The sequence below is a fragment of the Miscanthus floridulus genome, chromosome 4, assembly GCF_019320115.1.
Source record: "Miscanthus floridulus cultivar M001 chromosome 4, ASM1932011v1, whole genome shotgun sequence".
In the NCBI taxonomy this organism is placed as follows: domain Eukaryota; kingdom Viridiplantae; phylum Streptophyta; class Magnoliopsida; order Poales; family Poaceae; genus Miscanthus; species Miscanthus floridulus.
In genome coordinates this window covers 106,310,154-106,327,497 of record NC_089583.1, presented here as the reverse complement: position 1 = coordinate 106,327,497, position 17,344 = coordinate 106,310,154, and the positions used below count along the sequence as shown (strand labels likewise).

The following is a 17,344-nucleotide window of genomic DNA, read 5'->3' as shown; positions in this document are numbered from 1 at the left end:
CGGGTCCAGGTGGTTTCCCGTCACCGACCTCGGGATCGTTTTTCCACATGCATGCGCGTATTTAAATCTGTCGCATCTTCTAATCGGCGGGGGCATTAACGTGCGAAAGCGAGGCTGCCGGTGTGGACGGACGGAGAGCGCCCCCGCCACGCCGCGGCCGAGGCGTACGACGGCGAAATCGTAACGGGCGCGTGATCCTCGACCTCGACCTCGACCGCCGGGGCTTCATCAGTGTCCAGTGGCGCGGCATTGCTGTCCGCGCATTGAGTGCGGCTGGTGTGGGACTGGGATCGCCAGCAAATCGCGTACCCGGACACCGACCATGTCGGAGGTAGGGCTTAGGATGATGCCAATGCATATACCTTCAGCTTGAAGCGACTTGAAATCCTATGAGCTTTTACTCTATTACTAGCGTATACGGGAGTTTTCACTCTATTACTAGCGCATATGGGTGTGGACTAATTTACATACCCATGAGTATATTAATGGATAAAAGTTCATAGTATTGAGTATGGTTATGCTCTACTTGAACTTACGAAGTTGTTCGGCTGATGGTTTTTACGGATGATAAGCCGGCTGATGCTGTTTGTTGTGAGAGAAAAACATTGTAGCATGGCCAGGCTGATAAGTTGAAACGAACAGGGCGATAAACCAATGGTTATATATGTACCTGATATGCAACTATAATTTAAAGCCATATTTCAACATAATATATTGCAAAACATGGTCCAACCAGCACACCTATATAGTGCTATAAAAGGGGCAACACACACACACACACACATATATATATATAATTTTTCTATTACATTCGTTACACACCTGTTGTTCTATTATTTTCTTATATAGCCGTGTTTAGTTCCACCAAAATTTAAACTTTGGCACTATGCAAAAAGATGATTTCCCGTCACATTAAACTTGTGGTACATGCAAAGAGTACTAAATGTTGACGAAATCAAAAACTAATTGCACAGTTTGGTTGTACTTTGCGAGACGAACGTTTTGAGCATAATTAGTCAACGATTAGATAATTATTACCAAATACAAACGAATGCTACAGTGCGCCACAGTGATCTCTCTCCGGCGGCGCTAGCTTCGAACGGCAACTAAACGCGGCCTATATCTAATTTTTTCTATTACATTGGTCACATATCTGTTGATCAGGCGCGTGATCCTGACAGCCGCCTGGGGTTCACCAATGGCGCGACATTGATGTCCGCGCATTGAGTGCGGTTGGTGTTGGATTGGGATCGCCGCAAATCGCGCACCCGCACACCGAAAATATCGGAGTTAGGGTTCGATGTCTATCTGTAACCTGAAATCTGATGATTTTTTACTCTATTATTAAGGTATGAGTGCGGGCTAATTTACGTACTCATGAATATATTAATGGACAAAACTTCATATTTATTGGGTTAATGGGTTACTTGGACCCATATGGGTATGTATGTACCAGATATGCAACTATATAATTTAATAAAGCCATCTTCCAACCTAATATATATACTCAGCATATATATAATTTTTCTATTACATTCGTTGTATATTTAGTGTTCTATTATTTTCTCATATATATATATATATAGAGAGAGAGAGAACTACTGTTTTGCAGCTGACCATAGAATAACTTATTCTGTGGCCACTTTGAGTTACGATAGTTACTATGCTAATTTACTAGACTACAGTAACTCCTTACTAAGTAATTTACTATAACATTATGGTAAATATCACCGTGAATTGTAGTAACACGAGTATCGTAAATGCATATTCATGTTATCGTAAATTAGTACAAACATTATCGTAAATCAAGGTGGCTATAAAATAAGTTATTCTATGGCCAGCCACAGAATAGCCTTACCCATATAGAACTACTATTCTGCAACTGACTACAAAATAACTTATTCTGTAGCCACGTTGAGTTACGATAATTACTATGTTAATTTGCGATATTATAATAACTCCATACTAAGTGGTTTACTGTAACGTTATGGTAAATATCTCCATGTGTTATAGTAACCCAACTATCGTAAATATGTATTGACATTATCGTAAATTAGTATATAAAAATATCGTAAATGGAGGTGGGTATGAAATAACTTATTTTGTAGCTGCCTACTGAATATACTCTTCCTATATATATGGTGCATTTTATATATTCCCGGGAGTAATCACTCACATAATCAATAAATCACTTTGCGTATGTGTACATACTCATTTATCAGTTTGAGTATGTTGACATACTAATATTAAGATACTCTAGATCTTTACTATGTGATTTTTTTTTCAAAAGAGCACATATTTTTTAATATATTATATAATACTATGATAGTAGCATATAAAAATAAGTATAACCATATACTCTAAGTATACATACATACTTATTATACATAGTATCCTAGATTGTCTAGTATGATGATATACTCTATCTACATACACTTCGTCGAGCTATATACACCATAAATCTAGAGATATACACTTGGGAGTAACTACTCCTTAGGAGTAGGAAATAATTTTCATATATATATATATATATGGTGCATTTTTTATACTCCCAGGAACAGTTACTCCCTTTGTATTAGTGGGTCACTGTGGACAGAAACGGATCCGCTAGTTAGTTAAGTGATTTAATTAATTATTAATAAATTAGCTTTTCTCTGCCCTGTGTCCTTGACTCACGGACTCACGGAGTTAAGTGATTTAATTAATTATTAATAAATTAGCTTTTCTCTTTCCTGTGTCCTTGAGTGATTTAATTAATTATTAATAAATTCGCTTTTCTCTGTCCTGTGTCCTTGACTCACGGACCCACGGAGTTAAGTGATTTAATTAATTATTAATAAATTAGCTTTTCTCTGTCCTGTGTCCTTGACTCACGGACTCACGGTGGTTAGTTTTTTTTTTTATCGTAACAGCCAACTAAAATTTAGTAGATCCATCGAAACTAACAGTGAGTATATAGGCATACTAGATTAATTAGTATGCATGCATGTAGCCACGTATCACTAGATTAATTAGAGTATGTATTTATACTATTAGAAGCACGTATGCATTTATACTTAGAGTATATGCATATACTTTTCTTCGTAAGAGAAGTATGTGTACATTACTAGCTAGCGTTCGGTCACATGCCATCAGACGCGTCCGGTCGTAATTTCGTCGCTCTGAAACCTATCTGTACTCGATCGGACGTTGCAGTCCTGCGTCCAGTCGATTTGCCGCCAGCATCCGGTCAGTACTAGATGTGTTGCCGACGATGATGAACAGTACCATCGGTGCGTCCGGTCACTTTACTGTTGAGCGTCCGGTCACTGCTGCCGACGCCTTCTGTTGCCGAGTCTTTTGATTAGAGCGTCCGGTCGCTATACCAGCGTCCGGTCCAGCGTCCAGTCACATCTGTGAGCTCGTTTCTTCACGATCTTATATCCGGCTTGGTTCCTATCTTCGTGCTTGGACTTTGCTTGATATCTTGAGTCTTCTCTTGTGCTTCGAAGATCTTTCTTATGGTGTTGATTATCGGATCATCACATGTGGTATTATGGATTTAAGCCTTGCTTTTGATCCTACCAATTCTCTTCCTTTGGAATCAAACACCGAAAAGAAAGACATTATTAACATAAGGGAGGATCAAACTTTATGATCCTTTATATGTAGAGTGGAATAGGTCACAAAATTTGACTCTCACATTATATAGACTAAGCTCCCCCTAAATATATGCATACATATGGTAGAAGGCAAAGCATATGCATAATTGGTAAATTATTACTCAAGGGAATTTAATCTATATAATGCATGGAGAAGACATAAATATCAAAATGAAATCAACATGATGATATCGGTTTAGAAATACCACTTGTGGAAACCAATTTAATTTCTACCACTTACAAAAGGTGGTGGATATTTGAAGTATGATGCTTAACTCCGAGGACTCCATTTTCCTTGCAATAAGACTACTACATACATGATAAGCTTGAAAAGGTGTTAGTCTCAAATCATTCAACTTGTAGAGTAACCTCTTTCTAAATTTGTGCACACAAGTATAAAATACTTGTAGGAAACATGCACATTGATTTTAGAATAAAAAATACCACTTGAAAGATGACATCACATGAATGTGAGAGTCATTTTCGAATGCGATATTCGGGAGAAATTATCTATAATTTGGACTTTGGCACATATTAGATGAACAATCAAAAGACAGGCCATGTGCCGTGCTCCTAAATAATTTTAAACCATGTAGGTTTGCTCCAAGGGTTAAGAATGAAACTGAGCAAGCATACCATAAGATATACCTAGTATATGCATGACAAAAGATATAAGCATGCAAATACAAACCTAGGCATGAAAAGTAACTAGATACTTAAAGATACCACTTGTAGGAAATTAAATCTAGTACCACTTGAAGAAAATTGAATCTAGTTACCTAACATAGGAAGGGGAATTTGGGTCTATAGTATTCACTAACCCACTTGGCAATGATCTTGTCCATCATGATGTACCCCATGAAATACACCCATACTTTGCCAAGTCTCCAAATTCTCCAAAGTCTATTAGACTTCTTACTTCCCTTTTAGGATCCAAACCTTCTTGGTGCTCTTCATATTGGAAATGATCTCCTTTGGCACCCAAAAGCGTTTGACCCCATTATTGACTTTCTTGTTCACCTTGATGGCCACCACCTTGTCATTTTTCATCTTCTTCAAGAGATAAGGTGTGGAGGCCTTCTTGTCCACCTTTTTGGTGTAGGCGTTGGAGAGCTTGCTTGTTCGCTTTTTCTCTTTCTTCTTTGCTCCTCCCCCATTCTTCACCTTGCACTCATAGGACTTATGACCATCCTTGTGGCACACGTAGTAAACCATGGTTTGTTCTTCATCAAGCTTCTTCACTCCTTTGACAGTGTTATCTTGATGAAGTTGGGCTTGCTTCGCCTTGCCTTTTACTTGAGTCAAGTCCTTGGTGAGGCAAGCCACTTCTTGCTTAAGTTGCTCATTCTCCTTTGCAACTTCTTGTGTGCATGTATCTACCGTAACTTTTTCAACACAAATTTGGTTGCACAAGGGTAAGTCTAAACTTAAATCATTACAAGAAGTAGAGGCATCATTTTTAGACATGTTAAAGATAGAACTTTTTTTAGGTGCCTTAGTGAGGGTTGTAGCGACGGCTTCAAGATTAGTAACTTTATTAGTTAGCTCATCACAATGTTTGCGCATGGTTTTCATTTTAGCAAGCAAATTTTTATAAACATCTTGTGAGCTAGCTAACTTTTCCTTTAATTTTTATTTTTCTTTACAAGTTGCTCATCATTGATTGTGCATGCATTTATTGTTGCACTAGCCTCAAGTTGCTCAATTTTAGTAGATAATTCAATTTTAAGATTAGCAAATGTCTCATATTATTCAAGGAAGGTTTTATATGCTTCTTGTGAACTATCTAGCTTTTGTTTTAATTTTTCGAGCTTCTTTTGTTGACTAGTTCAAACTTTAGCATAATTAAGATTTTATTGTACAATTTTATCATAAGAAAGCATTTCATCATCACTATCACTCTCACTAGAAGATGAACTTTTATTACCCCGTGCCATAAGGCGCACACGAGAAGATTTTGATAATGAGTGCTTGCACCCTCGCCTCTTGTGATGATCTTCTTCACTTGAAGAATCATCCTATGACCTTATTGATGCGAGGGCTTGGTTCTTGCACGCCTTCTTCTTTGTCTTGGGTGTAGGCTTGTTTGGCCAAACTTCCACAAAGTGCCCCAACTCGCCGCATCCATAGCATTCTCTCTTTCTTTGCTCATTTCTTTTATTGGTGAAAATGATATCTTAAATTTGGATGGGCACACCCTTGACATTGAGCTTTTGGATCATCTTCTTTACCTTGTTGATTAGTTTGATTGATTCTTCATCAAGGTCGGAGGTGGAGGAGGAAGATTGATCATCATTACTTAAATCATCATCATCATCATCTTCTACTTCATCTTCACTTGAGGAGTTTGAGCTCGTCTTAACTTTCTTGCCCTTCATCTTTTTTTTCTCACTACATGCGAGAGCTTTGCCTTTGCTTGATGAAGAGGCTTCTTCTTGACCCATCTTGTATGATATTTCAAATGCCACTATCTTACCAATGACTATGGTCGGGGTCATGGTGCTCAAGTCCTCCATGTTGTGAAGGATGGTGATGATGCTTGCATATTTCTTTTGTGATAGCACAAAGATAATCTTCCTCATGATATCTGCATCATCTAGCTTTGTTAATCTTATTGAATGGAGCTTATTGATAATTAGATTCAAACAAGAATACATATCACGAACAAGCTCATCATCATTCATTGTAAATAAATCATAATTTTGTTTAGCTAGACAATATTTTTGCTCACAAACATTAGATGTGCCGTCATGGAGCTCTTGGAGTTTTAACCAAATTTCATATGCCGTATTTAAAGTGAACACTTGGTTAAACATATCCATGCTAAAAGATTTAAACAAGTAATTTTTAGCTCTAGCATTAAAATGCATTTCCTTTTCTTCACTCTTTGTGGGTTTATCGGGATTCTTAATGGGTTTCATCCCATCACGAGTGACTCTCCAAACACCTAAATCTATTGCCTCAAGATGACAAGCCATTCTAGCTTTATAGTAGGAGAAGTTAGTGCTGACAAAGTGCGGAGACCTAGAGGTATCTATCTCAACCACTCTAAATAGCGTCGGCTCAACGACGGTTAAGTCAAAGGTCCAAAATGAGCCAACCGGCTCCAATACCACTTATAGGGGACCGTGACACCTAAGAGAGGGTGGTTAATTAGGCAACTTAAAATTCTACTTCTAAACTATGGCCTCCTTTTCTAACCTTAGCAAAATCTATATAAAAGATAAACTATCTAAATGTGCAACTACGGTTTTTCTAGTGTGTTGTTATCTCTACCACAAAAGGAGTAATATAATCAATATAAATGCAGAAGCTAAAGAGCAAGGTAGAGATATGCAAACTCTCGTTGACGACTCTAGTATTTTTACCGAGGTATCGAGAAGCACACAAGCTTTCCCCTAGTCCTCGTTGGAGCCTCTCGCAAGAAATCCTTCACAAAGGCCAAGCTCCCGATCGGGTAACTCCGTGGATAGCCTTGGGCCTTCCCCACGCGCAAGTGGGTCTCTGATGTGCCTTCCGGTAAGCATCTCCCGGATGCTCCCCACCGTCTTCACTATCAAGCTTCCGACCGAAACGCCGCGGGCCTTATTCTCTCCGGTACACGGTGACGACCACACTAAAAACACGGTTGATATGATCTCACAAGACTATAAGCCCCTCCAATGTACAACAATGGTGCGCGCAAGCACCGAGTGATAAGATGTATGCAAACCTCACTAAACACTAGGCCCAAACCTAGAGCAAGCGCATAAGCGGTGGTCTAATCAACCTAAGCACTTCGCAAAGCACCTACACTAATCACCTAATGAATCACTAACCATTATGCAAGTGGAGATCACTAAAATGGTATATCAACACCCTTGGTATGTTTTCTCAGCTCCACACATCTTAAATGACCGGTTGGAGGGTCTATTTATAAGTTCCACTGAGAAAGTAGCCGTTGGGGACGAAATTCTGCTTTTCTGCTACTGACCGGACGCTCAGGTCATCCTGATCGGACGTGTCCGGTCGTCCCGACCGTTAAGCCGTGATCAACTGATCGGACGCTGCCAGCGTCCAGTCACATGCCACCAGACACGTCCGATCGTAATTTCGTCGCTCTGGAACCTTTCTGTACTCGATAGGACGTTGTAGTCCTACGTCCGAGCGATTTGCCGCCAGCGTCCGGTCAGTATTAGATGTGTTGCCGGTGATGATGAACAGTACCATCGGTGCATCCGGTCGCTTTACTGTTTAGTGTCCGGTCGCTGCTGCTGACGCCTTCTGTTGCCGAGCCTCTTGATCGAAGCGTCCGGTCGCTATACCAGCGTCCGGTCCAGCATCCAGTCACCTTTGTGAGCTCATTTCTTCGCATCTTGCTTCCTGCTTGGTCCATATCTTCGTCCGGTCGCTGCTGCTGATGACTTTGCTTGATATCTTGGTTCATATCTTGCTTATGGTGTTGATCATCGGATTATCACATCGCATTCGTCCAAGTCTCGTCGTGCACCCTATTGAACTACAGAACAATTACTTGCAAATTTATTAATCCAATTTAGTTGTGTTGGTCATTAAACTTCAAAATCCAAAGTAAATGAGCCTAGGGTCCATTTTCCTTACAGAAGTCGATCGTACCTGTCTCATCTAGCGAGTCCAACGGAGGGACAGATAATGATTAAAAACTATTTACTCGGTTACTCGGTTACTCGGTGGATGACTGGATACGCTATATCGGGTTTAATTGGTTGTGACCCGCTAAGGGTAGTAGCGCATGGACAGGAGTACAGTGGTAGGAGGAATGAGTAACTACTCCTAGGGAGTAGAAATTTTTTTCCATATATATATATATCACAGTTTAATACATGCGTTGAATTTTTTTCTTGGGCACGAACAACTCGTAGGTACCCACTATACCCGTGTGGGCATGAGTATATACACAAAATTGCATCTGCTCATAAGCATGGATTTGTTTGTGTAGTGTATCCGTGTAGGTAAAAAAATTTATGATGGATACGAGGAGCAGTTTCACAATGTTACAGTAACTTTTGCAAACTGAGTGGAAAATTACTGTACACATAAGAAGCACCGACACATATAACCATCATATATAATAACAATGCTAGTAACATCAAATCTTCCTAGTTCTAGATCCGCCCCTGCGCGCATATGAGGTGGTGTTTGGTTTAACTTTTAGTTGTTGTTCCATCAAATGTTTGGTCATATGTATGGAGTATTAAATATAGACTAATTACGAAACTAATTACATAGTTTGCGACTAATTTGCTAGACGAATCTTTTAAGCCTAATTAGTCCATGATTTAACAATGTGGTGTTACAGTAAACATGTGCTAATGACAGATTAATTATGCTTAAAAAATTCGTCTCGTAGAGTACTGACGGATTATGTAATTTATTTTTTTATTAGTATCCGAACACCCTATAAAACATTTTTTCAATACACCTTCTAAATTTTAGTCACTAGATCCAAACACTACCCATATGGTTAGATGATACTCACTGACTAGAGACTCATTGCCATCGCTAGGTATGATGAGTATGAGGCTAGGGGAGAACGAGCTCTGGCTCGGTTGGTAAGCGGTGCAGTTGAGCACGCTGCCTGCCCGCGTTCGAAGCCTGGCTTCGACGTCGGTGTCTCACCCAGGAACAGTAGTTTCCTAATTAATTTCAGTTGCCTCTCGCGTAGATGTGCCACAATGGTAAGTGACGCGCCCGCCACGCTCGGAGTCTGATGATCTTCGAGTACCTTTCAGCTGCGTTCGTTGTCTAGGTATAGTTATAGGTTTATTCGTATACCGTGTGTGTGAGGTGTGCATGTATGGTGGTGTGTGTCTGTATCCGAATAGATTCTACGGCCGTACTTAAGATAAGAAGAAGAAAAAAAGTATGAGGCTAGGGGCTAGCGTCGTTTGTTCTACTTCTACAGGTTACAGGGCGACACCGCTGGGCCGTTCGCTTGCGTGAAAAAACAAAATGAAATACTGTTCTAGCCTGTCATCCACATCTGCGCCGAGATATTTTCCGGCCGGTGCGGTGGCCATATCACCGCTCGCCACTTGGGGCCATGGGTGTAGCTTGCAAGTCAACATACGGCCCCGGCGGCCCCGCCGTTCCGTCGGCGACACTTGTGCGGCCACAACCACACGGCTCCGCATTGTCTATGCACCATCTCACATGAAAGCGCACACCACCGCCAGGCACCGGCGGAAACTCCATCGCTGGGATCACGACACCTGTCGACTGCAGTTCGCGAGCAGGCAGGCAGGCAAGCCTCGCGCGGAGGCAAATGCAATTATACCTGACGCACTGTTGGGTCGCAATTATCGGGCAGTGGAAATTCTAGGCCCGCGCTGCTACTTTTTGGAAGCTATGGACTATGGTGCCGTGCTGACGCTCGATGAACAGAGCGAGCCGGAGAAAGTACTGTTAGGATCATAGCGTACCTTTATGTAACCGTAGATCTAGGGTAAGCCTCATCGTCCTTGCGTAGTTTCGTCGTAGCAATGTAGACGTCGGTACCATGGCGTTGTAGGCGTCGTGGTGACGATGCAGGCGAGGTCCAGTGGCGACGGTGGTGACCCTGCAGGGGCGACGGCGGAGCCGGTGGGCTTCCCGTCGCTGGCAGCACTCCTTTGATCGGATTAGGTTTACTGTGGTGGATCACGACGGCTCAGACCAACCTCGTAGTTAGAGCCGTGATCCCCACCTCTCTTTTATATGTGCTGTGCGACAGGGACCCATCAACCGTATTAGGGTTGGGCGCCCCCGATCAGGGCACAGTGACAAGGGCCCAATAGGCCGTTGGGCCTATTGGTGGAGATCAACTAACATTCTCCCCCTTGATCTCATTACTTTCAATTTCATATCATTTACTTTTGTTCATTCTATTACAGATTAGCGCATAGAGCATGTCTCATCGTCACGGTCCATTGCCGATAGATTTAACAGCTACAACACACTACTCTGTTCTGAAATAGATACTTATCTTTGTGCCTTCTTTTGTCCAGGAATTTTAGGCTTTCCCTTAAACCCATGCTAGCTACATGTTCTCTGAACACCATGTTCTCTGAACACGTTGGGTGGTAAGCCTTTTGTAATCGGATCCACGAGCATCTTTTCTGTACTTATATGCTCAAGACTTATGACTTGATCTCGGACTTTATCTTTCCCAACATAATACTCTATGTCAATGTGTTTGGTAGCATCACTTGACTTATGTTGTGAGCATACTGTACTGTCGGATTATTATCGCAGTATAACTTAAGTGGTCTATAGATGTCGTCAACCACCTTCAAACCGGGTATGAACTTCTTTAGCCAGTTCACCTATCCCGTTGCCTTATAACACGCTACAAACTATCATACATTGTGGACGATGTAGTGACGGTTTGCTTTGAGCTTTTCTATGAAATAGCTCCCCTTTGCGAGAGTGAATACATATCCCGACGTGGATTTTATATCATCTCCCGCATAATCAGAATCTGAATATCCCACTATATGGAGTGAATTAGATCTTCTATACGTCATCATAAGGCCCTTCATTCCTTGCAAATAATGCAAAACTTTCTTTACCAATTTCTAGTGTTCTGTTCTAGGATTGCTTTGGAATCTGCCAAATAACCTGGTAACAAATGCCAAGTCAAGGCGCGTACATACTTGAGCATATTGCAAGCTTCCGACAGCTAAAGCATATGGAACCACTTTCATTTGATCGATCTCATATTGGTTCCTGTGGTATTTAAAATCCCCATATATGTCGCCCTTGACTATAAGAGCAGGTGATGGACTATATTTGTGCATACAGAATTTCTTTAAGATCTTTTCTATTTATGCCTTTTATCTCGGTGACTCTCGATCCCTAGAACGAACGAAGGTTCACCAAGATCTTTCATATCAAATTTTGAGGATAATTTTTTTTTGTCTCCAGCAGTAGACTGGCATCACTACTAGCAAGTAAAATATTATCCACATACAGGACATGGAAGATAAACTTCCCATTCTTAAACTTTGCATAGACATAATTGTCCTCAATATTTTCTTTAAAACTCAAAATTCCTTATTGTCTTATCAAACTTCAAGTACCACTGTCTTGAAGCTTGTTTTAATCCATAAATGGATTTCTTTAGGCGGCATCCCATTCGTTCTTTTCCTTCCATGACAAAATCCTTCGGCTGTGCCATGTAAACATTTTTCTTCAAGTCTCCGTTGAGAAATGCCGTCTTTACATCCATCTAATGTAATTCTAAATCGTAATGTGCCACTAATGCCATTATAATTTTGAAGGAATCCTTACATGAGACTAGAGAAAAGGCTTATTGTAATCAATCCCTTCTCTTTGCATAAAGTCTTTTGCCACAAGTTGCACTTTATATCTCTCTATATTCTCTTGGGAGTCAAGTTTTATTTTGTAGACCCATTTATAGCCTACTGTTTTGGCTCCTTTAGGAATTATCTTCAAGTCCTAAACTTTATTGGCATTCATAGATTTTATTTCATCTTCCATGGCCTCAAGCCACTTTGATGAATGATCACTTTTTATGGCTTATTCAAATGAGGTGGGATCATCCTCTATTTGAAATTCCTCAGTGTTGTACACTTCATAATCAGCAGGAATAACTGATTTTCTAACTTTCTGAGACCTTCTAGGGGCCTCCACATTTGGCACATCTTTTGTTAGAGGCTGTTGTTGCCCCCCCTCATTTGTGGCGATTGGCTCTATAGGATCCTAAAGAACAGGTTCCTCATCGTCATTTATTGTTGCTACAGGTGGAATAACAACAGGTGCTGGCACCACAGTATCTTGCACTGTCAGTGCAACGACAGCAGATAGTGAGAAAATTGGCTCATGAATGATTGGAGTGGGAGCATACACCCGCTTCTCTTCAAGGTCAATTTCTCGAGCTACCATGCTCCCCCTCATCAATTCATCATCTAGGAAGATAGCGTGTCTCGTTTCCACAAACTTTGTATGTCTCTCTGGACAGTAGAAACGAAAAACTTTTGACTTTTCTGGGTAGCCAATGAAATGACAACTCACTGTTTTGGGATCTAGCTTCCCAATATTTGGGTTAAATACTTTAGCCTCAGCAGGGCTCCCCCACACACGTAAGTGGTTTAGTGAGGGTACTCTTCTTGTCCATAACTCATACGGTGTTTTGGACATCGACTTACTTGATACTCTATTGAGAATATGAATGGCGGTTTTTAACACCTCCATCCATAGACTCAACTGTAAGGTGGAGTAACTTATCATACTGCGCACCATATGCATCAGGGTACAATTGCGTCTTTCAGCTACTCCATTCTGCTGAGGTTCGCCTGGTATAGAATACTGGGCTACTATGCCATTCTCCTGTAAGAACCTTACAAAAGGTCCACGAACTTGGCCATATGGGGTATGCCGACCGTAGTACTCCCCCACGGTCAGATCTGACTATCTTAATCTTTAAATTGTGTTGGCTTTTAGCTTTTGCCTTAAACATCGTAAATTTATCCAATGATTCTTTTCTTTCTTTGATTGGATAAATTTAGCTATAACGGGAGTAATCATCTGTGAATGTTATGAATGAATCATTACCATCCACACTCTTTATAGGAAACTAACCACAGATATCTGTGTAAATAATCTGTAAAATTCCTACGCTTCGTTTGGTATCTTTCTTAATTTTCTTTACACACTTTTCTTTTATGCATTCTCTGCATTGTTCTAAATATGAGAGCTCTAATGGAGAAAGAATATTATTCTTAACTAGTCTTTTATTCCCCCCCTCAAAATATGGCCTAAATGATAGTGCCATAATTTCGATGACGCATCGTGAGCTCTCTTATACCATAATTTCTAGATTAACTTTCTGTCACCAACTGCTTTATCAGCTGGGTAGCATATGTCTTTGAAGAGCCAGTGAACTGACTCTTTATTCTATCGTGGTACTCAGTGACCATATCACACTTTGAGATTGAGCCCACAATTGCAGACTCAATCATGTTCTTTATCACAGCCAAACATTTCTTGTTGGTAGTGACCTACTTCCTATGCACAAGGGCATATGACATCTTTTAGGATTTCAAAATCTCTCTCTTTAGTTGCCCAAACGGTATTATCCTCGTTTGTCTCCCTCACCGGTGCCACAGACTCTATGGAACACGGCGAGGTGACTACCCAGTCCACCTTAGATAAGATGAAAACCAGGTCAAACCTTTTCTTAACATAAAAATAACACCATTTGCATGCCTTGATTCCAACGTTGGTCAAAATCAAAACATACAACTGTTCGTATACACTAATTCTACATCACCGTTGGACAGAAATATAATTAATGCATGAATCATTAAAATCACGATATTGTTCTTATACACTAATTATACATCACCGTTGGGCAGAAATAGAATTAATGCTTAAAATCTTTAAAATTACGATATTGTTATTAACAACGTTGGTCAAAAAATAACAACATCATAATCATGTCAAAATCTCTTTTTCTCCAATTAAATATCACATTGGTTTAAAATAACTGAAGAATAAACAATTTGTTTAGCAGCGGAAAAACTCTCTTTTTCTCCAATTAAATATCACGTTTGTTCAAAATAACTGGAGAATAAACAATTTCTTTAGCAGCGGAAAAACTCTCTTTTTCTCCAATTAAATATCACGTTGATTCAAAATAACTGGAGAATCAACAATTTCTTTAACAGCGGAAAACGTATACTCAATTTCTTGAATTTTACCCATAGGGAAAAATTACTTTTTCTATTTTCTTTGAGCTATTTTTCATTTTCTAGAAATAAGCAATTACTGGAAAATAAAAAAGAAAATGCAGATCTTGGGCCAAAACTGGCACAGTGGCCCGGCCCAGTCTCTCTCTCTCGCGCGCTGCCTTACCAGGCCGCAACGTGGGCCTGGGCCGGCAAAGCGCCGCGGCGCGCTCGCCCGCCTGGGCCGTGATGCGGCCCGTGCATCCTACGCCGTTGAATTCAATCGGACGGTCGAGCGGTCGTTTTGGCCGGTCAAAACCAGCACCGCGTCGGAGCCACCGTAACCCTAGCGTCATTCGCCGCTCCCTCTTCTCTCTACGCCGCTCTTTCTTCTCTCCTCGGCACAGCGAGCACAACCGAGCGAGCGAACCGAGAGCGACGAAGGCGGTGGAGCGAGGCAGCCATGGCGCCGTCGCCGGCCCCCTCGCCGGCGCGCGTGCTCCCCAACGGATGAGCACGTCGCCGTCGAGCGGCCTGGCCGCGGCGCCCCCTTGGCCGAGCCCGGCGAGCAGCTGCCCCTGGCTCGGCCCTTCTTCTCCCGCGCCGGCGAAGGGTCATCCCGACGCACGGCGAGGTAGGTCCGTTCCCCCTTTTCCCTTCTCCAATTTGGTTTTCTTTTTCTCTTATCCGAACCGGTGATAGGGATTAGGGTTTGGACTGTTCTTCTTCTTTCTTTGGTTTTCTTCTCTGGTTCTCTTTTGGTGCTCGGATTGAACCGATTTGGGTTGGGGATTCGTTCTAGGGTTAGGGTTTCACTTTTCTTTTGATTTCTTTTCTTTTCGGAGTTCATCCGAATCCAGATCTAGGGTTAGGGTTTCTGTTCGTTTCGGTTCATCTCATTTATTTGATTCTTTTCTTTCTTTTCTATTTGTACCGAATCATTCTATGCCGCGAAGAACCCCGTGTCCTCCGGCGTGTCGTTGATCTCCCCAGCGTCGTCGGGGAGCTCCCAGTCTGGGTGCCCGGCCGCCGCCGCTGCCGCCTTGAAATCTGCCTCCAGGTACTTGTCGTAACACTGCGCAGGAGTGTAATTGCGCCTGAATCACTGGTGCAAGTGCAACTGCTGCAGACGGTCAGAGAGATTGAACGATGAGTTTACCTGGAACTGTTCGATGCCGGGGAACACCCACCCCTGCGTCTCCGGGTAGGACGGGTACCTCAGCTCCCCTGTATGGGCCAAGCCCGACCTCGATGTCCACGATCAGGCCGGAATCCAGGAAATCCGCCATGTTCTCCCTGAAGCTCTTCATGAAATCGGCATACAACTGTCGTCGCCATGTAAACAATGCACAACTTGATTGGTTAGCTAGTGTCAGCGACATGAATTTGCTTCCATCAGCACTGTGAATGCCCGACCGACCTGGATGGCCGTCCTGCCATAGAACAGCGGCTCGTCATCGACGCCAATGGTGAGGTACTCCTGGTTCCGCGCCCCGCCCGGGCTCGTGTAGAACACGTCGGGGTCGCCCTCGCCGACCTCCCTTACCCACCGTGGGATCGGGATGTTGACGGCGTCGCCGACGTTGCCGCCGCACGCGTGGAACGACATGATGGCCTGCAGCTTGAGCCCCTGCGCCTGCACGATCCGGAACAGCTCCCGGTACGCGCGCCGCTCGTACAGCGCCGGCCCAGCGCCCTCCACGATGCCCCACCACACGTCCACCATCACGCCGTCGACGCCGGCCTCCCGCAGCCGCCGCAGCTGCGGCCGGAGCTTCCCCGCGTCCTCCAGCTCGTTCTCCGTGGTCACCACCTCCAGCTGACACGCGCATGCATCGTGTTGTGGTCATGGACATTGGACAGTGTCACAGTGAAGCAACTTGATCGATTTTGGCAGGCGTCTCTGACGGAATTTTTAGCTTACTGGGAGCCTGACGTAGACCGGGACGTAGTTGCGGAGCATCGCCTCCTCCTCGTCGCTGAACAGTGGCGGAGGCTGCCACGAGGAACAAGGCGATCCGTGAACAAGCTCGAAGCATTAAACATTGCAGTAACTGCGCATGCACGAACGCACACGCACCCGTGGCACGGGAGACCTTTCCGCGGGCTCGGTGGCCACAGGCCCAAGCGCGGCGGAGGCAACCGTCGTCGTCCTCCTCCTAGACTCGACGGCGACAAGCCGTCCGGCGGCCGGTGACGGCGGAAGAAGCGCCGTGGACGATGCCACGCTGATCCGGCACGTAGCCCATTGTTGCGGCTTCACCTGAGACGACGGCGAGGCCGTCAGCATGATGTACTTAGAAATTCTGTCTCGTCCAAATGTTCAGCTGCCAAATTCAGAGTAGGCCCGGTTTAGTTCACCAAAAATCTAAATTTTGGCACTATGCAAAAAGAAGATTCACCATCACATCAAACTTATGGTACATGCATGGAGTACTAAATGTTGACGAAATAAAAAACTAATTGTACAGTTTGGTTGTACTTTACGAGGCGAACGTTTTGAGCCTAATTAGTCAATGTTTGGACAATTATCACCAAATAAAAATGAAAAGCTACTGTACCTACAGTACCTCCATGAAATCCGGCGGCGCCGAATTGGGGACCAACTAAACGTGGCCGTAGTTCGAAATGGATGCCTTGTCGCTTTGGCGAGTTTGGAATTAATTTATTTAATACATATATATGAGTGGCGGTCCTTAGCTTGGTGCGCCACGGGCCCATGGCATCTGCGTGACACACTCACTCTCTCTTTCACACACACACGTTCGCTGACCAGCCGGCTGTTCCCCCTCACAATTTACTATTCATCAAACCAGCCGAACAGTATTTCTCTTACACAACCAGTCAGTTTCAACCAAATTTCAGACCAACGAACGGGACGTGTCGGCGATGATACGCTGCCGGAGAAGAGATGAGAGCCCGGCGATCTGCTGGTGGTTGCGACCTTCAGAAGGGTGTGGTTCGTGTGAACCGCATGTGCAGTGTGCGTGTGTCTTAAAACATATCTAATTAAGC

At 43.0% G+C, this 17,344-nt stretch overlaps 1 pseudogene; it reads right to left on the bottom strand.

Moving 5' to 3' along the window:
- Nucleotides 1-15,272: 15,272 nt before the first annotated feature.
- On the bottom strand, nt 15,273-16,376 carry LOC136549015 (beta-amylase Tri a 17-like; annotated as a pseudogene).
- Nucleotides 16,377-17,344: the final 968 nt, after the last annotated feature.